At 38.3% G+C, this 26,515-nt stretch overlaps 1 long non-coding RNA gene across 1 annotated transcript in view; it reads left to right on the forward strand.

Moving 5' to 3' along the window:
• LOC105476747 (uncharacterized) overlaps positions 1 to 25,685 on the forward strand; it is a 50,385-nt gene extending 24,700 nt beyond the window's left edge. The window contains exons 2-3 of the long non-coding RNA XR_984192.2: positions 5,599 to 5,858; positions 25,562 to 25,685. This is a non-coding gene — a long non-coding RNA (uncharacterized lncRNA). The remainder of the gene's footprint in view (positions 1 to 5,598; positions 5,859 to 25,561) is intronic.
• The last annotated feature ends 830 nt before the right edge of the window (positions 25,686 to 26,515 follow it).

Raw genomic sequence — 26,515 nt, forward strand, 5'->3', positions numbered from 1 at the left:
CATCTTTCTAGGAGACCTTCAGGAAGGATCCTGAGGAAGAGGTGAATGATGGAAGTGAAGGGGAAGGCTAAGTCTGTTCATGGAAGACCCCTGATAGCCGCCCCTAGTCCCTGCTCCATGCCTGTCTACAGTAAAAGACAGTCTGATGCTGATGTACAGGCAAACAAACAAAAACCGAAATAAACTACTTAAAGAAATTCAGTGCGTTAATGGACAGACCTAGAGATGCCTAGCTCTGGGTGGAGGAGTGAGCCTCGAGAAGGGGTCTTATAAGCCAGAGTAAAGTGCACATCACTGGTTGGGGATGTAGGGTCAACACCAAAACAGCCAGACCCCACCTACTTGCCCTAAAGTCAGCCCCAATAGACTGAGCAAGCACAGGGTGGGGGTTTTTTTTTTTTTTTTGACTTTCAAAAGTTTTTATTTTTATGTAGTGCAACCTATTAATAATCTTTGTGTTGGAGTTGCTTCCATTGGCTTTTATTGTTAAAAAATTCATCCTATCCATGTACTCAATTTAAATATTGCTTATCTTTTCAAAGATATTTTCAGTTTTAAACATTTTAAACCCTTTAATTCCTTGAAAACATATTTTCTAAAATGTCCTACAATCTAACCTAATATTTCAAACAACAACCTTCTGAACATTATTTTTGGTGTTTTAAATGCTTATGTAAGTTTTTATATAAACTATTGATTTTTTCAGTTATTTATTATTTTCCATTGAGTTGTCTCTTGGTTAATGTGTCAATTTCACTCTGGTTGAACTTTAAAATAACTCAATATTTGAAAAGGCAGATTCCCCCATATTTTACTTTTTTCAAAATTATCCTATATATTCCATAGATTAATATCATTTCACTAAAGTCTCCAAACTTCTAACATTTTAATTGATACAGTCAAAACTATCAGTAAATTTAAAAATAGATATTTAGTCTTTCTACTCAGGAAGATGATATATTTCTTCATTAATTTGTATATTTTTATTCTTCTCATAAAATGTTGCCATTTTCTTCACATGACAACAACATATTCTTCATGGTTATCTCTAGGTTTTTTTTTTTGTTTGTTTGTTTTGTTTTTTTTTTTTTTTTGAGATGGAGTCTCGCTTTGTCGCCCAGGCTGGAGTGCAGTGGCCGGATCTCAGCTCACTGCAAGCTCCGTCTCCCAGGTTTACGTCATTCTCCTGCCTCAGCCTCCCGAGTAGCTGGGACTACAGGCGCCCGCCACCTCGCCCGGCTAGTTTTTTTGTATTTTTTAGTAGAGACAGGTTTAGCCAGGATGGTCTCGATCTCCTGACCTCGTGATCCGCCCGTCTCGGCCTCCCAAAGTGCTGGGATTACAGGCTTGAGCCACCACGCCCGGCCATCTCTAGGTATTTTTGTTTCTGTTGTTACTATCAAGTGTTATTTCTCTTCAATAATTATTTGTCTCTGTTATTAAATTTGCATTTTTATCAAAATTTAATACACATATAGACAACAAATCATCAAATAGCTCTACAAGGCTTTTACAACAACCAAGAGAAGTCCGTTACCATCACCAACCCGTCTACAGTCCCTGATTTCCAGGAGCAAAACCACCTTCAATACTTTGAGCTGATCCTTTCGGTATTTACTCCCACATTTCTAAATAATCTGCTTATATTACTATTCATTGACTTCCATTTTTAAGGATTATCTATTGATTTTTCTCCTGTAGAAAGTACAAACTAAGCTTTACTTTGCAGTCTCCCCACTCATCCTTCCAATATCTTATTTTTTATTTAATCAATATTTACATTATTTTTATGTAAATATTATTGACAGCAGAGGAGAAGTTTAACTTTCCTGATCAACTTTTTATTTTCCCTGACATTGTAATTATCTTGTTTTTATGTATTTGTTTGGGTGGAATTTTGGGAGGGGAAGGAGGCAGGGCATAGCTTTCTATGTACTACTCTCTAATTCATCTTCATATTCTTTCCCAGTGGTGCAAAATCCTCTCAAGACATTAAAAAATACTAAGTGTTCTATCACATTCATCTTGTAGGAGGAGTTTTCCATGGAGATGTGTACACTTTAGGCCTACTTTAAGTGGGGTCTCCCTCAATTCAGTTATTCCCTTGAGCTTTCTCTAACGTTGGCAATCTTTCTCTTGTGTTGGATCCATGTTTTACAAGATTCCATTTCTTCCTCTTTCATGCTTCGCTACTGTATTTTGGCAGAGCATGTCTTTCAGTAGCTCCCTTAAAAACAGTGCATCTCTCGGAGTATGTACATTTAAGCAGAGGGAGGCAATTTTTTGTGTGTGTATACCTTGCATGTCTACAAATGTCTTTATTCTGCTCTCACATTTCGTTGATAATGTAACTGAGTATAGAATTTTCAGATGAAAATTATTTTCACTCAAAAGTGTAAAGGCACCTCCACAATAGCTTCCAGTTTCCAGTGTCTTTGTTGAGAAACACTTTGCCATTCAGACTCTTGGTCCTTTACATGTACCTGCTTTATTCCCTCTGGAAGGTTTTAGGATGTCCTTTTTCTCTAATGTGATCTGAAATTTCTCAGCATGGGTGATGTGGGTTGACTTTCATCCATTTTGCTGGGCACTCAGTGGGCCCTCCAAATCAAGAAACCTGAGTCCCTCATGAACCTTTTCATTCTGGAATTACTTCATATTATGTCCCTTTATACATTTTCTCTTTCGGCTTTTTCTGAAACTCTTCTCTGCCATTGTACTTCTTAGACAATTCCTTCAACATTCTCTTTTTTCTCTTCTATTTTTCATCTCTCTGACATTTGTCAATACTTCTGTTAAATTCTGCTTTACTGAAATTGTAGTTTTCATTTCCTAAACCTCTATTTTGTCCTTTAAATATCTTATTTTTTCTCCTGTTTTGACTTTTTAAAAAAATATCTCTTGGAATTGTCTGTTTTCTCAAGGTTTCATTAATGTCTATTGTGTTGGCCTTGATCTTTCATGTTTTCTCATAATTCAGAAAGAACCAAAAAATTGATTAGAAACACTGTGTAAAGTAGCAGAACCTGTTGTACAGTAGAATGATCTCACTGAACCATATACTTTGGATGCCTCCCACCTCATCCCCTCCCCGCGCCCCATGCCCCCACCCTCCCCCGCCACACGCACACAAATACAGTGTTATAGTATTTAGTCATTTTTCCTGGACTGGTCACATTCACCAGAAAAGGTGTTTAAGATCTCCTGGCTAAAGGGCACAAATGGATTCTAAGCCTTCCAAGAGCCACCAAAAAAAGAAGGCTGAGGATCTCAATAGTCAGTGAATAAACATATATTTATTTCCTTCTTTTAGTACTAGCACTCTTAACTGAACCTGGAGGCTCCTACTGTTACCTTCCCCCTAGTATCCTCCAATTTTCTGCTACCACCATAGGAAAAGGCAGTCATTCACGTGGGTGAAGTTGGGGACAGAATCTAGGAGTCTACATAGGCTTTTTTTTTTTGAGATGGAGTCTCACTGTGTCGCTCAGGCTGGAGTGCAGTGGCACAATCTCGGCTTACTGCAACCTCCACCTCCTAGGTTCAAGTGATTCTCCTGCCTCAGCCTCCCGAGTAGCTAGGATTACAGGCATGCGCCACCACGTCCAGCTAATTTTTGTATTTTTTAGTAGAGATGGGGCTTCACCATGTTGACCAGGCTGGTCTCGAACTCCTGACCTCAAGTGAGGGTGGCCGCCTCGGCCTCCCAAAGTGCTGGGATTACAGGTGTGAGCCACCATGCCCTGCCAGGCTATCAATCACTCACTCTCTTTTAAGCTCCATAATCACCCACTACTTGACCATCCTCATGTACCTACTGCCACTCGTTCCTGAGCCTTCAATAAGCCCACAGTATATATTAGCTTGCTTATGTTTTCCCCACTGGCAGCTTAGGATCACATTTCTCAGGTTTGGTAATAAGTGAGGTACCAGTCTCTCATCTGCTTATCTATTTCCAAAATATTTCCCATGGTCTTTTACCTTGTGAGCATGTATTAGGCCATTCTTTTACTCCTATAAAGAAATACCTGAGAGTGTGTAATTGATAAAGAAAAAGGGTTTAATTGGCTCACAGTTCCTCGGGCTGTACAGGAAACATGATGCTGGCATCAGCTCACCTTCTGGGGAGGCCTTGGGAAACTGACAATCATGGCGAAGACAAAGGGGGAGCAGATACCTCACATGGCTGGAGAGAGAGAGAGTGCTGGGGGTGGTAACAGGCACTTTTAAAAAACAGATCTGATGAGAACTCCCTCACTATCATGAGACCAGCACTAAGAGGATTGTACTAAACCATTCATGAGCAACACTTCCGTGACCCAATCACCTCCCACCAGGTCCTACTGTTGACATTGGGGATTACAAGTCAACATGAGATTTGGGTGGGGACACAGATCCAAACCATATCAGGGCATATGCCATTAGCTGGTATTCTCATTACATTTTTTAAACTCCAGTTTCATGAGAGGCCATTACTAAAATGTATAGTTATTTGTCCTCTGTAATAAAAAATGTTTATTGATTCTACACATTAATTTGTTAAATTAATGTATAGAATCTACAGACTTATTCTCATTTTCTATATATGTAGTACCTGAACTCTTTCACTAATGATGAGTTTATCAACTAGTTTTTTTCATATTTCTAGACTTAGAATTGTCAAAAAAAATTGACATGTATTTACTTCATATGTTTATATTTATATATACAATGTATATGTGTAAATATACAAGAAATATATAAATATCATTTATAAAATACATATTTATGTATTATATATAGAATACTTCATGTATTATTGCATTTACAAGAAATTCCAGCAAAAGGTTGTATAACAATGATTTTAGTTGTTATCATTTTTTCATTGCAGTTTCTAATGTTTTACATTAAGCACTTGCTTTTCCATTAATTGTGGTAACACTGTATTTTTTTATTACCTTAATATAATTCATTGCATCTTAGGAAAGTATCAATGCTATATATTTATAGAAGAGATAAGCAACTTTCATATGTTACATTAAATACATATGCATTTTTAAATGATTTACAACTTATATATATATATTTGTTCAGGACATTATTTTCAGAGCTAACCCACTAAAATAAAAAATCTTCCATCTAAGATTTATAAGAAATATTTATTGAATTTCATTTTACTAAATGCACAACAATTCATTAACCATTCATTTCCCAACACTATTGCAATCCTACTATATGGCAGGCAGTTTGTTAAGCACCGGACAAGACAAACAAAGTTCTTGTACCCATGACATCAATATCCCAATCACCTTGAAATAAAGGTGTTCAGATATCCAAATTTGGTAGTCAGGAAAGATCTCTCAGAGTATGTACATTTAAGCAGAGGTTTAGGGCTTAAGTAATATGGTGAATGGTGGTGCCATTTAATACAATGGGGAATACTGGAAAGGTAAAGTTTTGGGGGCTGTGAGGGAAGAATTCCAGTGTTTTATTTGGGTATATTAAGTATGAGATATCTATTAGGCAACCTGGTGGAAATGGCAAGTAGTCAGTCTGATATAGGAACCAGGAGCTCCGAGGAGATGCCAGAACTATGGATACAATTTTATAATTTTTCAGGATCAATTATATTTAAAAGTATGAGCCTGGATGGTATCATCAAGAGAGTCAGTGTCATGAGACTGGAGGAGAGGAATTAGGACAGCACCCTGAGAAGCTTCAAGAAGCTAAAGGGTAGGAAAGCAACCTGCCAAAGAGTCGGAAAAGAAGCATCCCGTGAAACAGGAGGAAAAACAAGAGTGAAAAATAATGAACGCAACACAAGCAGCATTTTCAGAGGAAGGAGTGATCAGCTCGGTCAGAGGCTTCTGAGATAACTGGTAAGAAGGGCCAGAAAATTGAGCATCAGTTTGGCAAGGATATTATTGACCTTGAAAAGTACGATTTCAAAAGGGTGGCAGGCACACAATCAACCCCTGGTATGTATGTGTATGTGTTTGTCTAGCAAACATTAAGTTGCTGCTTAGGTTCTCACACAGACTAAGTGGAAAGTTGGATATCACCAGGTTTGGAATTTTCCCAGACAATTCCCGTGCAACAAAAGAGAAAAAGATATAGAGAGAAAGAGAGGCGACTGTAGGAGTATGTAATGATGCACTGTGAAATATATCATGAGTAAGGAAAGAAGAAAATGGTTGATATTGAGAAAATAACAGGGTCCATGGAAGAAACAGCTTCATGATATTTAAGAATGATCCTATTAGTAGTAATGAAATATATAGCTGAAAGGATACAATTTGTGATGAGAGAATTAGATGCCTGAGGTCAAGAGCTCAGAGGCGGTTCAGAAATAGTGATGAAAATTCAAGTATGTAGTCATTGATGAAGACAGATGAGATGGGGTGAAGGAAAATATTGAGAGACAGACTGTAAAAGACCTGAGAGGACAAGGTTGATGCATCATCCTGATGGTTGATGAAATACTAATATTTTACTGTTAATCATTTGTTTCCCCACTAGTTGTTGGTAACATACTTTTAAAAATTATCTTGTTCTATACTGTGATGAAGGAAGGTCACAGAGGCAGGAATTTTAAAAAGCAAAAAGTAAAAACAGTGAGTCAGATGCCCATTAACAACACATGAAGGCAAGTAATTGGCAACCCCTTTACAGCAACCAGAAAAGATAGCAGACTGTAGAAACTGACATTAATACACACTTGGGTGAGTTACGAAGTCGACAAAATATACATTTTAGAAGCAGCAATGGACATCAAAGAAGACATCTACTCCCAAGTTACAGGGTACTCCTTGAGTGTGTGAAGTAAAGGTTAGAAAGAAGAGAGAAAGAAAATCAGTTTGATATTGCTCACATGTGGAGTTTGTGGTGAAAATTGATGAGAGGAAATGGGAAAGGTATCCGAGATAATAGACAACATTTTATACCAGGGTAATTAACTTAAAATATGTCCTATGAGTAATGAAGAGTCATGGAAGATATCCAAGTTTGTATAATTATTTTCCTTACAGCTATAAAGCCGTTTTAACGGAAGAGTCAAACACAAAAAGACCACGCAAAGCAGCATCCTGAGTTGTCAAATGAGACAATTCAGACACTGACTTATGAGATGGTTGCTTAACATTCATTCATTCTTCACAAACCTCTTGAATGCTTGCTTCATGAAAAAAATGGTGTTGGGTACTGACACATATGAACAAATCACAAATGGGCTTGTCACAGGATTTTAACATCAAGTACAATAAAATTGAGGTGAAACATGTTTTAATTGGTTGGCATCTAACAAGAATAATTGAAAATGTGTATATATTTTATTGTATGTGAACTCAACATGATATATATGCTAGATATATATGACCCCTATATATTCAGTATGATTTAACAGTCATCTATTCCACCTATCTCAATTTAAGGACAAGGAACTGAGACCCAGAGAAGTTAACATGAATTCTCAGAAATCACCCAGGTGTTCTTACGCCCATAACTGTGAGGCCCATCACGTTTCCATTCAGGTTTGCACAGCTGTAAAGGAAATCACTTCACAGAAACTTTCCTCAAACTTGGGTGAATACCCTGGGCAACAGAAGCCTAGGGAATCAGGCAGATGGAGAACATATTAAGAATGTATTGACTTGTTAGAGCACAGAAGTTCACAGGTGAATTGTCAAGTAGTAATTGTCTGGAATCTGGAGCACTGAACGTAGGTCCATGGTCCCTTGGAGAGAACTCAGCAGCCTTTCCACTCATTAGACAATGATTCTACATTCTGTGGGGGTTTTCTCTTAGCTATTTGCGATGTAGAAAAATTATTCAACACAGAGATGCCTTCAAAGACAGACTGTTGGGAAGCACTTGCGATGTGGAAAAACTGAAAACCATTCTTAATTTCTTGTTCGCTGAAGGTGTTCTGCATGCCATGTTAATCAGCAAAAGCACTCATTTGCCTTCTTCCATCTAAATCACTATTTCTTCTACGTCTATTAGAATTTTGAAGGCGTGCTTAAAGACAGAAAAAATACAAAATCTCAAAATTTAAAAAGAATTTATTGTCAACAGTCCCTTTTTTTTATATTACAAAACTAAAGAGGGTACATGGTATAACAGAAAGAAAGGACTTTGGCATCAGCCATACCAATATTTAAATTTAGGTCTCTTACCAAAAGTTCGGAACAAGTAGTTGAACTTTTAAAGTAAATAGAAAGTTTTACTTTCCTCTTACGTAAAATAGGGAAGAATACCTCTGTCTTGGGCTTATTCTATCAACTAAAAATAATATTAATATATATTCAATGAGATGGTAGAAGCAATAATAATTAGAGAACATTGAACTTCCGTACTCTACCTGAGTGAAAAAGAAACCACAGTGTATAAGTAGAAATATCACAGGAAGTGTGCAGTGACTTTTACATGGAAAATAATCAGCATTAACAGTAACAGTCATATTGACATCTTGCACCTCCTAAAAGGGCACACTAAGAAGGACACAATACCACTTTTGTGATATTCTTACCAAAAATCTACATCCTGAATATAATCGTAACGAAATACTAGACAAACTTCAAACGAGGACAGTCTACCAAATAACTGGCCAAATCCTCTTTACAAGTGTCAAGGATAAGAAAGATAAAGAAAGGCTACAGACAAAATATAAAGAAAGGCTAGCGACCCATCTCAGACTAACGGAGACATAAGGAGACATGACAACTAAATACAGCATATGATCCTGTATTGATCCCGGCCAGAGAAAGGACCTTAGTGGCACAATTGCTAAAAGAGTAATAAGATATGTAGATGAGAATAGTAGTACTGCATCAATGTTAATTTCCTGATTCTCATAATTGTACTGTGGTTATGTAAAATGTTAGCCTTTGGGAAGTCTTGGTGTGGTTATGTAAAATGTTAGCCTTTGGGATGTCTTGGTGAGGAGTACAAGGGAATGTCTTGCTTGGACTATTTTTGGGATGTATAATGGAAATCAAAAATTGTTTCAAAATAAAAAGTTAAAATATAAAAGCACTTTAAAACTTGAGTGTTAAAAAAAGTAAAACACTGGGAAAAAATAAAATCATATTTCTTAAGAGTATTCTAAAATTCAGGCAAGCCTTTCAAATCAGTGCTGTTTTGCCCCTGGGCTCCAATTAAAAATCATTGTGGAGAATTTTAACAAGTTTTAAATTAAATAATTAGATGGTTAGAAAATAAGTAGTCCAGGGCTTTCCAACTCAAAATAATATTTACTGAGTATCTACTGCATGCAAATAATAGAGCTACATAATATGGGTGATACAAAATGAAGAAGATACAGTTTCTTTTTTCAGTCAGCTTTCAGTCCAGTGAACCAGGAGGACTTAAAATGACATGATAAAATATGCAACTATAAATTAAATTGTGAGCAAATAATCACAGACAAACAAGAAAAAAGAAATGTCATTATTCGGTGACACTGACAAATGCATCATTCTGATTTACTGGATTGGTTCAAAAGAAGGGGAAATTCCCTGTGGCAGATTGTAGCTCCATCTACCTGGCAACTTCGGCCCACAGCCTTGGGTCACGGGAGTGTTGTGAAAAGCAGCACAGTATAGCACCACAAGAGTTGGAAGAGCAGAAACAATTGAAGTGTAGATTCAGATGCCTAAGTTCAGATCATGACTCTGTCATTTATCAGCTGTGTGCCTTTGGACATGTTACTTGACCTCTCCTTGCCCCAATTCTTCATTTCAAAAATGAAGATCGTTAACATATAGAATGGTTAAATCAACCCAATGAATTCCTATATGCAAAAGACTGGCATATAATAAATGCTGTGTAAATATTATTATTCTGCATTCCTTTCTCTTACCCAGCCCCCCCGAACCCACACACATAATCTTTCCAGAAGTTCTTTTGCTATTCCTCAATAAACATTCCCTTAATCAGTCTCCTTTCCTCTATTTCCACTGCTAACTTTTTCAAGTCGGTGCCATCTCTTGCTTGCAGGGCTATAATTGTGTCCCTAACCGGTCTCTCTGCCTCCACTTTTGCCACCTTCCAATCCATCCTCCACACAACAACAAGAGCATCTTCCTAACATAAAACAGATGCCACACCTCCACTTAAACAACCAGCACCTTCCTATCGCACTTAGAATAAATTCTAATTTTCTTATCATGGCCTGAAGGTCCTCTGTGGTCTGGAGAGTGCCTCCTCTCTGAACTGATAATGCCTTCTTCCTCGTTCACTATACTCCAGCACAGAGGCCCCTCCCTGTTATCTGCACACTCATTCCACATCACATCCACCCTCAGCCTGTGCTCTGCTTCCACGTCTTCAGATACCTGTCTCCTTATTACCATTTGTTACACATACTATTGGTTATTTCAGCATCAATATACTCCATTTCCTTCTTCTGTTAGAATTCAATTTTGTTCAGGTTTGTATCCCTCCTTCACATGATCCATAGGATGACTCTAGTACAATCTTAATTTATGCCTATTACTTAAGTATAAATAACAGCATTCCCTTTCACTTTCAAAAGTGTCCTGATTGGTACCAAAAAATATGGTCCCTCTCTCCATGGGCAAGTCCTAATTAGCAAGCGGAAGATCAGCAAACCATGGCCTGAGAGTCGAACTGAATGTGTGTTTTTATAAATACAATTTTATTGGACACAGACACACTCATTCATGAGCATATCGTCTATGGCTACTTTTGCATTACAACAACAAAATTAAGCGATTACAACAGAAGCCTTATGGGCCACAACCCTGAAAACATTTACTCTCTTGCTCTTTACAGAAAAAGTGTGCTGCTCCCTGTTCTAAGCCAATCAAGGTTATTCATTCCCCTGTCCCGCCAGTGATTGGTGCAGGAAGGGGTAGAAAACCCAATCCTGGCCAAGAAAATGTGAAAGGACATCCCCCGGGGAAGAACGTGTGAAAAAGTTCTTAGCCAGTGAAAGAGACACAGGAGGAGAGCTGGTATTTTTTTTCATCCAGATGATCTGGATATATGGATTTACTGTCTGGAATGCTACAGTCATCTTCAGCCAACCTGAGGATGAAACCAACAAGCAGATATCAGAGCCAAGAGATTTTCAGGAAAGTGGAACTGGATCCCTGAAGTATTAAGCCTGGAAGCTATCATATCTATGTTTATCTTCTCATAGGAGAAGAAAATCTGATTATTGTTTAAGCTACTTGAATGTTAGCGGTTAAAGCTAAAATCATTTCACCTGATGAAAGGTCATCAACCCATGCTGGGATTTTAGTAGTGGGCTAGTCAACAAGGGAAGCAAAGTAGAAATGGGCTTAATTGGGGTAGGAAATTGATCAAGCTGTAGGACAGAGTCTTGAAGGCATTGACCAAAAATCTAATGAGAGTGCGGAGAGAGTTTTATGTATTTGGACAATATCAACATCCAAGAGAGTCTTATGTAGTGTTTAAAGAAGGGTTAACGGGGACTTAGACAGCTATCTACTGACCCAGGTGGTTACAGTTTCTCATTATTTAATGCAGTCTGTCTTTCTAGAGTGGGACAGACTATGACAGCAGTTGGGAGTCCAGAGGATAGAAACCTCTCTCCTGGCCCAGGAGGAGAGGATCTAAAAGAGCTCAGCAAGTAGCCAGTGCTCCAGTTAAACAGGCTGAGGTTTTGAACAGTGGTCCAGAACAAATATATGGACTAAATATGAATTATAATGGCTGCTCAGGGGTGATAAGCTCATGTATTCTTCATTGCCAAGAATGAAGGCAAGGGCCTTGCTAGATCTCAGCTGTAAATCTGCATATTTTTTTTCTGAGGACCCCAAGTTTTAAATGTTGGCAATTCATTTGGATGTTCAAACAGTATTATGCTAATTAACCATGTGAGAGGCAAGAAAAATCTTTTTGGGTCTGAACAAAATAAACACGGTAGTGGTTAGGCTACAGCTGAATGAAATGTGGAAGCCCAACTAACTCTGCAGTTAGCCAAACTCTGAACCTGGGGAAGCAAGACAACACCTGGACTCTACTCACCTGTAAACAGAGATGAGGCTCCAGACACTCTCTTTATCCTGGTCAGGACTCATTCAGGAATGGGTCAGCCCTGAACCTGTAGCTCAAGTCTCAGTAAATCCACCTGCTGCAGGCAAAGGAAACTGAGTCTGGTTCAAAGAGAGGGTTTGTGTATTGGGAGAATAAGAGAGAAAGCTAAAGACTAAAGACAATGTAGATCCAATTGGTTGCAGAGGACCATTATTCAAGGAATGAGGCTCATAAGGAGAAAGAGATCTCTTTGCCATATTTGGAAGTTCGATGAATGTGCCAGGACCTGGTTTACCTCATAGAAATGTTTGCACACAAATGAGTAAATACACCTGTCTTATTAGCAGGCAGCCTGAGACCAAAATGAGCTGGAAAAAAAATTTACATTGCAAATGTTATAACAGTTCAAATTTTCATTTTTTAACGTAGCTGCGTTGAGCTAGCCCTAGAGCTATGAGGATCAACATTAGGAATGTTTAGAAACTGCGTCTGCAAAAATGAGAGTTGCAAGTTGATACTCATCTTCCTAAATACCTACATTTATTCTCAAAGCTGTCAAGGAATTATTCAGGAACCACTGTCTCTCCCTACTTGCCCTCCATCTGCCTCACATCAGCTTGTTTCTCTAAGAAGAAACAGTGACAATGTTTGAACAGAAAACTGTCTTTGAAACTTGGCCACCTATCTACTAAAGCATAAGAAGAGGAAATGTGTATTCAACCTGTTGTATGTACAGACAAGAGCCCGAAAATGCACAGCATCGGCACAATCGCCTAGCAGAGCCAGTCTCCACTCGGCCTTGGGAGGTAACATAATCTGCTAATGAGAGACCATGGAAAACACTCTGACTAACACTCTGACTACAAACCACTTAGGCCTTTGCTGATTGATTTCAAACCCACAGAAAAAGACCTAGAGCACTGATTCATTTGTAAGAATAATTATGCTATGAAAGCCGAACCTGCCGTACAAGAAATTAAAGGTCTAGCACCAGGTACATTCATATCTCAGGATTTTAAACTACAGCTGGATGCTTTAACTTAGTTGTACAAGTTCTCTCAGTCTAATTTGTTTCCAGAAAATAGTAATTTTTATTTATCAACATCATCATCAGCTACCAAATCATAATAGCAGTTAATAAATATGCAGCATTCACAACATGCTAGACATTTTGCTAAATATTTTATATAATGTATCTCAATGAATACAACAACCTTATAGGGGAGATACTATTTTTATTCCCCACTTAACAGATGGGAAGAAAAATAAGGCTCAGAATTACTAAGCACTTGAACAAGTTCCCATGGCTAATCATTGATAATGCCGGGATTTAAACCTTTTTTTTCTCTGAGGCCAGAAACTGCACTCTTAGCCAATATACTGTAAATAACGTGCCTCTTCCACTTGAAGACTATGATGCAATTTCCTAAGAGGCATATTTAGATAATAGTGTTACTTAGGCCTGCAATGATGGCTCACGCCTGTAATCCCAGCACTTTGGGAGGCTGAAACAGGTGGATCACTTGAGCCCAGGAGTTCACAACCAGCCTGGGCAACATAATGAGACCTCCATCTCTACAAAAAAATACCAAAAAATTAGCCAGGTGTAATGGAGAGCGCCTATAGTCCCAGCTACTTGGGAGGCTGAGCTGCAAGGATTGCTTGAGCCCAGGAAGTCAAGGCTGCAGTGAGCCGAGATCACGGCACTGCCCTCCACTCTTGGTGACCTTGTCTAAAAAAAAAAAAAAAAGATAGTAGATAATAGGGTTATTCCAATGTTTAATTTATTATTTGTAACATTCTATCTATCCTGTTATTTAAATTAATTGAGTTATGCAAAAATATAGGCAGTTTATGAGAATTGCATGTCAGGATCCTGCCTTTGTCACCTGTTTATATATTGAGACAACCTCTACCTCATCTAGCCCATCAATTACTCTGTTCTCTTTCCTGTCTCTGCATCCCAATTTCTGTTGTTGTTGTTTTTTAAATCACCATTGGCTTTTGACACAGTTTTAGACTTCCCTCTCCAACTCAGTGCTAAAGTTTACATTTTGACATGCCTAAAGGTTTTGTCCCTTTTTGTCAAATGACACTTGTACCCTCCTTCTCCCAATTGTAGCCCCCAAATGACTCAAACTACCTGGACCTACCCTACCCAGCCTTCCCCCTAGGAAACAGGAAACTGACTATGACCAGTTATGGAATTTCAACTGATTTTACTATAATTTCATACCTTTTTTTCCTGCTTCAGTGACTGGCAATAATATATGGAGATCCCACACAGCAAATGTCAAAACCTAGAAGACTCTGCCAGCATTTCAGGTCATTTTCAGTCTACAGTTAGGGCAGGCAAAACAGGGAGCCAATTACAATAAGCCAATTATAGGCCCCTGACCAAGGACTGAGTCTGACTCAGGTTTATGACAGTGTGAAGTAAGAGGTTTAATGAGAAGTAAGAAAAACAGTTTGCTTTCTATTTTCTGGCTTTCCCTGACTGGAGACCTATTGCCTGATTCCACGTGCTCAGCCATTGTAAGGCAGGGCCTGTAATGGGCTGGTTGCCATTCCCCAGGGAAGCACAATTGAGCTGGGTCTGGCATCTGTTTGCAGCTAATAAGGTCAGATTGTGAATGCCCAATCCCAAATAGAATAACAATATATGGTCACTCAGAGTGACAGAATTAAATTCCCGTAAGTCACACCAATAAATACTACTAATAAAGCATCAGCACCCTCTGGTCTAATAATATATCTGATTCCTTAAAGATAGCGAAAAGTAATACACAGCAATGAATGTTTTGGTTCATATTCCTAGTTATTTACCATACCCAGGGCCCTTGGAGGCTCTGTCCAAAGCTGTATACAGAAATTGGAGCCCCTGCCTGATAAAGTTAATATGTCTATTTGCTTCATTAAAGTAATCTAATTTTGCTTTTTAAAAAAATCCTGATTAACAACATTTCTAATTGATCTTCCCTGCTGTGTTAGTCCCTACTGGCATTTTTTCTTTATATAAATATATGCACAAAGCAGTCTGTGTTCACAATACTGTAGCTCTTGGTTCAATTAAGCATTCTCTTGTATGTTTCTGTTCTTGACATATGCTGATACCTCTTCCTGAGACTCCTCCTTCTTTTCTGGCCCTATCAGACTCTTACTCCTACTTCAGTAACCAGTGTGAATGTCACTCATTTGGGAATTCTTCCCCAGATCCTCATGTAAACCTTATCATTTCATGTAGTGAAGACTTCTAGGCATAACCACAGTGATACTGAAAATGACTATTCTGTTTTTTACTTTATGGACAAATCTATCCAAAGTCACATGAGACTATAGTTTTCTTTGACTTTCATCAGTCTTTGATTTCATACATAGAAACCAAAGAACTTAGTATGTGCTGTTTATTACCGACTAGTAATGTTTATTACTGTTTCTTCAAAATCTGTACTCTAATAACTGCCAAAACTAGAAGTGATCCATCAATAGAAGATGGCATTTTTAATACTCTACAAAGACACAGTTTAAACTCTCTTCCCTATTTCAAAGTTTATATTTGTGTTAAAGTGAATTGAGCCCTGTATCTTCTCACCATACTGAACTAAAAGATTAAATATTCTTCTATGTATTGAGCTAATATCCACAGGACAAATATTTCTGGTGTAATACCCATTGCTATTGATATACGGGCACACCATTTTACTTTAAAAAGTAAAGCATTGCCTTTGCAGAATCTCTCTAATATTTAATGAGTCTGTATTGATTAGTAGAATCCTATGCTTGGTATCACCAAGGAGAATGCTGATACTAGACAGGGAGGTCCTCTTAGGCAAGTTTCAATGTGAAGGGAAACTTCACATTCACATCACAGCCTGTCTGAGATGATCAGACAACTTCACATTAGGTTGAAAGATAGAAATTCAAAGTCCAAATGTATGTTGACAATAAGATCTTAACTTCTTGGTACATGAAATGCTCACATTGCCAGTCTGGCCAGAAGTCAGAATTTGGGGGGTGCCTCACTTAAGCTCTGGGAAAGCCCAAGTAACTGGACTGTTTTGATATTCCAGATTTCATTTTTGGACAAGGTTATATTCATATCAATAATATTAATATCTCTTAACTAAATTTTTTTAAGATTATGACCTCTGTCTCACTATCTATTGCTGCATAACAAACTCTACTAAGACTTCAAGACACAGCGTTCCCTATGTAAATCAGCCAAAACCCAACTCAGTGTAAACAGAAAAACAAAACTTAAGCTTAACCAATCAGAAACTGCCAACCAGTCTCTAACTAGGGACTTTGCCCTGGAATGATCCAAATAAAGCTACTGCTCCACTTTAACCATGCAAATATTTTCTTTGCCTTGTTTCTGAGTTCACCCTATAAAAGCTTCCCTTTATGCTCTTTGGCAGAGCCCCCAAATTCTCTTTAGTCTGCCTAATTCATAATATGTTACCTACTCAAATATACTCCTTAAAAGTTTAATGTATCTCAGTTTATCTTTTAACAGCACCATGACTTCTATTGCATTTTATCAGCCAAAGGAAATGAAAAGTTTAGTTTATATTCAAGGACTCCTACATTGAAGAGGAGTTGTAAAGTTATACTGCAAAAGTCATGGATGCATGGATGCTTCAACAATAGTATTTTTGAAGTTGATCACAACCTCTACCTCTTTTTTGACACTTATTTTTCTTTTGATATAATATCATTGTTTAAGCTATGGTCGAGTTTCTGCCAGCCTGTTGTATTAAGAGGCATTCTGGCCCTTATTATTATTACATACTTTGAGGATACCTTGTATGTACAGTCATTCATTGCTCAGGCATATATTTTTATGGCTGACTCATTGTCATGAATTCTTTGCTCCACTCAGGATTTTTGTGGTCACAGTTAATGAATGGTACAGAGTGCAGCAGAGCAAGGGAACTTTTTCCAAAAAGTTGGAAAGAGAATTGAATAAAAGTGAATTAATAGCTCATATTCAATACCTTAGCATTGTATATATGTAACTACTGAAATGACAGGTCATAGGGGTGACTGCCGTTTCCTGCTAAATTCCTTGCTAAAACTATTCTAGCCTTGGTCTATTATTTGTTTCTTTGGAATATTTTGTAGGGGATTTTGAATGACAACATGCAGTGACTTCAACCACAGTTTCAAGACAGATGCAAAACAGAATCCATGAAACTATAGTTCAGCCAAGTGCTGAAGCATATCTGAAAATTATTTCTCATGAAAATCCTGGTTTGATGGTAGGTCCCTCTGTGCACTGACTCATGGCTTCTCATTCAGGGAAGTACATATTTTACTTTTCGTGCCTCTTTCTATTTTTCTGTTTTTCAAGTTAGTGAGTCTTTCATTAGTCAGCAGTTTAGGATATGTTTCACCTAGAATCTCAATAAACCATTATAAATTTGAAAAATCTGTAATCTAGTGCTTGTCAACAATCTGGGACATTTAAAATTCAGGTTACAAGAATCCACACTACAATACCACTGGTGTGTAGTTTGGGAATAAACACTTCTTGTTGCATTAGCCTACACTGAATATCAGTACAAAGTACTGAAGAGAGAAAACTCCATGGAAAACACTTCAGAATCAAAGTACAACAATGTAGGATTTTTGGTAACTGGGCAATAGTAGGAATCAAGCCACATGTCCAAAGCTTTTTTGTGAATAGGTAATTGGGAGTCAGTATATATAAGCACAAAATCTTTGGTTCAAATAGATCAAGGTTAAGCTGACCTTGTTGGGAGGATTATAAGAATAATACACAAGTGGAAGAAAGGAGGTACAGCTCATCAAATGTTTTATCTGATTAGCTGGTTCTAATAATAGTGCAACAGAGAGCACCAGGCTGGAGGAAGTGAAGAGAGGGAATCTAAAGGCATTTCTTTTGAAAACTACAGTTTTTCTTCAGGAAAGAAAAGCACTATATATTATATCCCTATGGTGGATATATATAAATATATTGAGTACTAGGCTGTAGATTCAAGGGAGCTGCTGATGAATTTACCCTAGCCAGATGGTTCAAGCGAAAAGAGATGCTGTGCTAGCTTCAAAGATACTGGAAAACTCCAAGACCCAAGTCATGGACAGACTGTAGGGTCACTGAAGAAGTAGAGTCAGGTGTTTTGGCCATAAATGATTCAACTCAGAAGAAATGAAGGCAGTGCCCTCCATCTACATTCACACTCTGCATCACCATATTTGCATAGCACTTTAAATGACATTTTCTGCAGCGTTTTCACAACTTGCAGTTTATTTTATCCACACACCTTCCCTTGGAGACAGTTCAGAGCAAGTTTCATAAAATTCACAGTATTTTTAAAGAGAAGACATGAAAACAATAAGAGGTAAAATGATTTGCCCAATGTCACCTAAATAATCAGGGACAAATTCAGAAATAGGACAACCATAGGTCTCTGCTTCTCAAAGTCACTATTCCTTTAGGATACCAGTACATATGACAAGCAGATTTAGTAACAGCCCCCAAGGTGAATTCCAAAGTCTTCTTACATGCAGCTGCTCCTAAATTATCACTGTCCATCCTCTCCTTCTCTGCATTTGATCTGTGGTGAGCCTCCAGCCACTTCCCTTCTCCCCATCCCTCCCTGAGAACAGTTAGTTAACTGACTTGGGGAGATGGGAGACGAACTTTCCTTTAGCATCTGCTTATTCTGTTTTATTAACTCAGTCTAATTCTAAAATTAGATTAGATGGATAATTGAAAAGCAAAGAGGAACAATCAATATTAGATGTGGTCATTTGCTATAATTCCTGGTTATGCAGAGCCTGCATTCATCAGTGGGTGTTGGTCACAGGCAAAGACAGCCCGGTGGGGTAAACACAAGCCTTGGAATCAGCTGGGCCCCATTTCAATCTGGAAAACACTCACTTGTTTATTCCCTGATCATAGACAATTTAACCTCTCTGATCCTCAATTTTTTCAACTACAAAATAGATATAATAAGTCTCATTTCACAAGACTTGAGGGAATATTAAATAATATATAATACCTCCAAAAAATCTGTTAATCTTTTCTTTCTTCATAAAAAAGTCACTTGCCAAACAATATACAGGATTATACACACAGCTTAGTCATTTCAGGCTGTTAAAACAAAGTACCATAAACTTTGTGGCTTATAAGCAACATAAATTTATTTCTCACAGTTAGGGAGTCTGGAAGTCTGAGATCAGGGTGCCATCATGGTCAGGTGCTGGTGAGGGCCCTTTCCAAGGTTGTATACTACCATTTTCTTATTGTACCCTCACATGGCAGAAAAGATAGAGCGAGCTCTCTGGGATACCTTTTATAAGAGCATTAATTCCATTTATGACAGTTCCACCTCATGACCTAAATACCTCTCAAAAGGCCCAGCTTTTAAATACTATCACATTAGAGGTTAGAAATTCAAAATATGGATTTTGAAAAGACACAAATATTTGGTCCATAAGACAGAGTTGTATCATTTTTATTTATTTAAATATATTCATAAACGTAATGGCTAAATGTTTCCCAACTAGAATCTAGAATATGGATAATTTGTTTTGTTAAACAAAATACTGTGTAATTTGAACATTGCATGTCAATATTAATGAAGTTATGATAGGATTAAGTGGAACAGACATTTCTTTTTCAGTTTATATACTAATTTAATTTCTATGATGGTTTGATGTGTCAGCTTAGCTAGACTATAGTCCTTGGTTATTTAATAAAATGCTAATCTCATGAAGGTATTTTGTAGATGTGATAAAAGTCCACAATCAGTTCACTTTAAGTAAAGGAAAGGATTATCTTAGTTAACCTAGGTGTACTTGATTCAATCAGTTGTAAGACCTTAAAAGCAGATCTAAGACTAACCAAAGAAAGAAGAAATTCTGCCTCTGGACTGCAACTTTAGCTTGTGCCTGAGAATTCCAGCCTGTGCTTCTTGATGGCCTGTCATATGGAGTTTGGATTTTCTTAGGCAGATATACATATGTTTATATGTATATCTGGGTAGATATATGTGTATGTATAGTAGAATATGTATCTTACTAGTCACACGTCTTTGGTTGAGCCTGATATACCTCCTTTTTTCCATAACAAAGTATATGCTTTTATTAATTTTGTGTAAAAACTGTGTGTGTGTGTGTGTGTATATATATGCATACATGCATATGTCTGTGTGTATATATATGTGACTGTGTGTGTGTCGTTCAACTATATGACTCTGCTCTTCTGTAGGTCTAAAAAGATCCTCATGAAAAATATACCAGATTTTCCTGTACTTCTATGTGCTAGAGGGTCTCAGCCTGCTTTATCTAACAAATACTGTGAAATGGAAACACTTAATGAGTCTAGTGATTAACCAGGTCCTGGACCGCAGTCCCCTCACAGCATAACAAACTGGGAATCTGTAAGAATTGTATGTCTTTCTAACAATACTAGAAACTCCCACCAGCTTTGTGGAAGTGTGCAGCTTGTCTTTGTTCAATTCTCCCCACCTTGCATATTGTCAGATCTGTTTCATCCCCATTCATACCAAGCCTTCAACAGGGCTTAGAGGCAGCATTTAGGAGAAATTAAGAATTGAAGAATCCAAATAACCATTCCTTTGTCAACGCAAAGATTCAGAAAAACAAACTCCCAACTAATACGTTGTGATTCAATTCATTCTCAGACAGACATAATCAATACCACCAGATTTGAGGATATCATCTTTCTTGCATCCCCCCCATCTTACAGACTCCCCGCCCCACCCCCCGCCCCGGAATTATCTCCAGCCTAATACTGCAATGAAGCTGCAAGTCTGCTTTGAATTGAACCAAAATATTCCTCCTGCTCAGACAAAGCCAGGAAACTTTGCTTTGTACACTTTTCAGCTGATGTGCAGCTTCCTATTGTGTGAGTAAGCCGGCCACCATCCATCTTCCTTTGGAAGGTTGTGACGCTGCTCCACAGCTCCTAATGAACTGGCAAGGTCAATTAAGCACTGCATAGAATATCCGTAGCCAACTAACCCACTGAAGTACAGATAGAACACATTAATACTGTGTCTTTTATAAATGGAGATTACCAGGAAAAGGGGCTTTTGTGTTAATTTCTAGCCCGGAGGGAAGTGGTTACCCAAATTCACCAGACCAACGTCTTTTTTTCCCTTAGGGACTTCTTGGCCAACTAGATCCAGCTAACATTTACAGAATGTCTAATATACGCCGGGTGCTAAACTAGGCAGTTTCATATGTGTAATGTCATTCAGTTATCACAGTAATGACTGGACATAAGGATCACTGTGATGAAAATATTGGCACTCATAAACTTGACAAATCATGCAGCTAAAACAATGGCAAGGCTGGAAGCCACATACAGATTTCTTAACACCAAGTCTGATGTTCTTTTCACAGTTATAGCTTTCATAGAGAGAGCACTTGCATTTATGAGATGGCTAACTTCATGGGATAGATACTTTTTAAGGTAGCTTCCCTAAAATGTCTTCTGTGGAAGCCATTCCTCTTCTTTCTTCTGAGTGCTTACTTTCTCCCACCTCCACTTGAAATCTTTCCATGAATTCTAGAAACAGAGGAGGGGGAAAGTAAGCCTCACCATAGTTGGCTGAAATTGAGACAAAGTAACTTTGGAGGCTGTTAATGGCTAGGTCCTACCACAATTGTTCAATCTCCCAGAAGAAAGATGAGACAAAAGCGGGAAAAAGCATAGTAGCAGCAAGAGAAATGATCATGTTTGATTCTTCTAGGAGCTCTGACCCCTCTCTTCAGTCTGTTGCTGGTGTCAGCCAACTTTTGAATACTTCCCCCAAATACCACTGAATCATCGTCTTTTATTTAAAGTAGACAGGCAGTTTTTGTTCCTTGGAATCAAAAGAGCTCTGATACAATAGAGAAGTCACACAACACAAGTTTGTCATTGGAAGCTAACAGGGAATTGTGCTTGGGTTTATATCAACATCCTTCTTGAAGCACTACTTTGGGGTGATAAGGTGAACTGTACTTATAAGGCAAAGGGAGTATGGGTGGAATTGAGATCAATTTAGGTATTAGCTAAAGCCACTGGTGAAACTGTCAAGGGCTAGGTAGAGAAGAATTGAAGAATTTATACCTTCAGGGAATGCCACATTTATAATATAAGAGGAACAAGATGTGCAAAGAAAAAGAAAGAAGAGTCAGGGTTAAAGAATTAGAAAAAGAGACAGGATAGTGCTGAGTCACAGAAATTAATGAGAACATTTCCAGAGGGAAACGAATGTTCAATAGCACCTAACGCAGACAACATGGTGAAGTGCCTCAGTTGACAGGAGGGGACTTAGTTATGACCCATGAGCAAACTTTTTCATAAAAGACCTACGAAGACAAGTCAGATTGCAGTGAGTTACAAAATAAGTACATGTGTGATAGGGAAGTTTGTGTACTAAGAGTACATTACTGCTTTTTAGAACTTTAGTCATAAATGAAATGAAAAGGGGGCAGTAGCTTGAGGGTGTAGCAAACTGAAACTATTTATTTAGCACATGGGAAATGTGAATGTCCTATTAGTCAAGGAGAAAGCACACTTATTTCCCTACAATATCAGTCTACAAACCCATGGCAGAAACTGATAACTGTCCCACAATACCCATTCTCTCCTTCTTCCTTTAAATAATAAGTTCCTTCCACAGCTGGATATTACATATCCCAGCCACCCTTACACAGCATCCCGTATACTAATTCTCATCAATGGAGTAGAAATCACGTGGGCTGCTTTCACACTCCTCTTACATAAAAATCCCCTGCCCTTTCCCCATAAGCTGGAAATCATATTTGCTGGTGAACCAACTCAACCAGAATTCTAAGGAGTGGTAGAGAAACAAGAGAGAAGGAATTTGGGCTTCTCACGGAGTGAAGCTAACCACTCATTCCCCTTCTAACATCCCTTAGACCTCTGGGTTGTTATAAAAGAGACAGAGAAAAAAAATAGTAATAAAACCCCATTGTGCTTGAGTAAACTATATGCCGGGGTCTATATTTCAGAAGTTTAGCCCATGACTCAACATATACTATAGCAATGATAAAAGGTAATTATCCTAGAGAATTTTAATGAGATGCAATTATCCTAGGTTATTTTAATAAGAGTCTGTCTTAGTGACCACTGAAAATGACTGCCTACATGGAAACAGTTAGGAAGATGTGTTTAGCAGGTTTAGATCAAGCACTAAAAAAAAAAAAAGTGGCTACTTCTAGATATGAAATAAATCAGATTTGGGACATCCTCCTTCAGATAAAGACAGCTATTAACTTCAGACAAAGAAATGGAAGATTAATAAAAAAAACTACAGAAGTGCTTTATAAATGCGCAATTGGAAGAATCTTTGCTAAGAATGGCAACAGATTCCGTTTTGATGCTGTTTACTGACAGTTTGGTCTTGCAAATGACAGAACTAAACTCCAGGAAGTTCAGGTAAAAGGAGATGTTTTTGGTTCATACACACATAGAAAAGTCAAGGATAAGAAGGCAGCCAAGAAAAAGGGAAGGAGAATCGCTTGAACCCAGGAGGCAGAGGTTACAGTGAGCCAAGATCTTGCCACTGCACTCCAGCCTGGGCAACAGAGAGAGAGTCCGTCTCAAAAAAAAAAAAAAAAGGAGGGGAGCTGAATCACCTCTCTCTCTCTCTCTCTCTCTCTGTGTGTCACTCACTCACTCATTTTCATTGTAGGCCAGTTTCTGTATTTTACAGCAGACTTCTCCACAAGTTGGAGAACTTGAACATGGACAAATTCTTAACCTCTCATAGCTCAACTTCACCTCCCAAGAGTGGCTGGGACTTGCTCTATGCTCCCAAATTCAAAAAGAGCCCACAGATTAGCCTAGCTTGGCTGAGGTCCCCAACTTTGGGTCCACTAATTTATGGCAGAGAACAGGATATCTAAGAAAGTGGTTACCCACATTTAATTATTTATTCAACAAGTTACATTTGAAACAGAGAACATCACTTGTTCCAGAAGACTGACTAGAGCATTTTGGAAAGTTTGATGTTTAGTCTGCTTCTTGGAACTCATATTATCAAGAAACATTCTTTTTATCTTCTCATAGATAAAGTTTAGGCTCCTTAAAGGAAGCATGCTTGGCTGGGGATGACTAATAGGACAATTCTATGCCCTCCTCATCTTTTCTTTGTTTTCTTGAACAAGGACATAAAATAAATTTGTGAAAATCAGGCCTTATTTAATTCAAGTGTTTGATCATAGGTTATGAGTGTGAACTTTCTATTAGGAAATAATCAAATCCCAGCCTAATGAATACAGGACATAGATGAGTTGAAATCTCTGGAAACAATGGCCAAAGGAATCACGAGGTGGCAGAGAGAAAGGCAATTGCAGGTGATTCTGAGAGGTAAAAGCCTCACCAAACACGAGACTTAGTAGGGTCCTGAAAACAGAAGGATATTATCAACCACAAAGCTCACGACTAGAGCTTTGTGCAAGATTGTGCACCAGAGCCTGAATCAGGTTATTTTATGCCATGATAAGGAGAGGATTCCCCTTCATAACCCCAGGATGAGATCAGGGTCTGGGGCCATCTGTCTCCTTCTTATTTGGTACAGTAGAAGAATTCAAATGGATCTCCCATTGCCATAAAACAACCTAGGTCTGAAGCTAAATCAAGACTTCAGATCCCAGTTTCCCCCATCTCCTCTACCCCAGAGGGAGTGGATATTCTGCCAAACACTTGCCTGCAGAGTTAAATAAGATAAGAAGCTGGAATCTTTTTGAATGCAGACCGTAAAACATAATTGGAGAATCTCCACAGACAGTATAAAATATTGTATCCTGTCTCACACAGATGGGATTATTTAGCCTTCACACAACCTTCAAATAATGCGTTGTGCTCCTTTTAATCAATCCATAATTCAAAGAGGACATCTTGTAGCCTCCAGAGGTTTTTCACTATGACAATAGATGTGGGCAGGCTATGGCGAGATATGTTTTATTATGAAAGTCGAAGTCGGCTTGGGCTATAATTTTATAAATCTCATTAGTGATTATAGTTTCTTATTTCCAGGTATGATAAAATACCAGTTTTACTTTGTAAATGTATCTCAGCCAGAAGGAGGGATCCCAGGGCCTCTCTACCAGGCACCAGGAACAAAGGGTGTGGGAGACTGTGCCAGTGCTGATAATGCTGTCCTTTGCTTACAAGCAGCGCACAATGAAAGGTCAGAGAGCAGAGGAGTCTCTCTCTGAGTCCCCCAGGAAGAGAAAGGCAACGAGTTTTGTGAATGCCAAAATAAATGACCTTCCTCTGCTTCTCATGCTATGAGGCCTGTGTAAGGCCCAGTGACATATAAATTAGGAATACAAATTTCTTGCAGTCACCAACTGCACATGTGCTTGCAGAGGCTGAACTGCAGACTCTTAGAGAGCTTAAGCTGCAGCTGGAGAAACCCCTAGTGGAAGATGGTAAATCTTCCACCATCAATCAGTCAACTAAGCATTTGTGCCATGTGGCCATGGATCTTAGTGTGATAAGAGGTAAGAGGCAATTAATACTCATTTGGAAACAATTTTCAAGCATCTATTTCAGGCAAGGCTACAGGCTAGATGTTGAGGAGACAGCGGTGAAAAGATACCTTTTGCGTGCTCAGATGAGAGGAAAAGTCAGCTGTGATGGGGTGGATAAGAAAAGTCTGCATAGAAGGTAAGATCTTTGATTTTGTTCTCAAGTATGAGATAAGATTCCCCAGATGGACAAGGACAGAAAAATCAGTGGGAATAGCCAATATGCCGGTATAATAAAAGAACAGGAAATATGAAGTTGAATTGGTAGAAAGGGAGATTGAAGACTTACACAGGGATCAAATCCTAGAAAGCTATGCTAAGGACTTTAGAGTTTTCTGTTTTGTTTTGTTTTGTTTCTCCTGTAGGCAACGAAGAGACATGGAGGCATTTTAAGCAAGAAAATGATAAGAACATGTCAGAGGCATTTAAACCAGAGCAACTCCATCTTGAATAGGAGCTCGGTAAAATAAGGCTGAGACCTGCTGGGCTGCATTTCCAGGAGGTTTGACATTCTTAGTCACAGGATGAGAGAGGCGATCAATACAAGATACAAGTCACAAAGACCTTGCTGATAAAAGAGGATGTAATAAATAAACCGACCAAAACCCACCAAAAGCAAGATGGTGCTGAAAGTGACCTCTGGTCGTCCTCGCTGCTCATTATACACTAATTATAATGCATGAGCATGCTAAAAGACACTCCCACCAGTGCCATGACAGTTTACAAATACCATGGCAACATCAGGAAGTTACCCTATATGGTCTAAAAAGGGGAGGAAACCTCAGTTCCAGGAATTGCCCACCCTTTTCCAGGAAAACTCATGAACAATCCACCCCTTGTTTAGCATATAATCAAGAAATAACGATACATATACTCAGTGGAGCAGCGAATGCCACTGCTCTTCCTATGGAGTAGCCATTCTCTTATTCCTTCACTTTCTTAAAAAACTTGCTTTCACTTTATGGGT

Source organism: Macaca nemestrina, chromosome 17 (assembly GCF_043159975.1).
Source record: "Macaca nemestrina isolate mMacNem1 chromosome 17, mMacNem.hap1, whole genome shotgun sequence".
Lineage (NCBI taxonomy): Eukaryota > Metazoa > Chordata > Mammalia > Primates > Cercopithecidae > Macaca > Macaca nemestrina.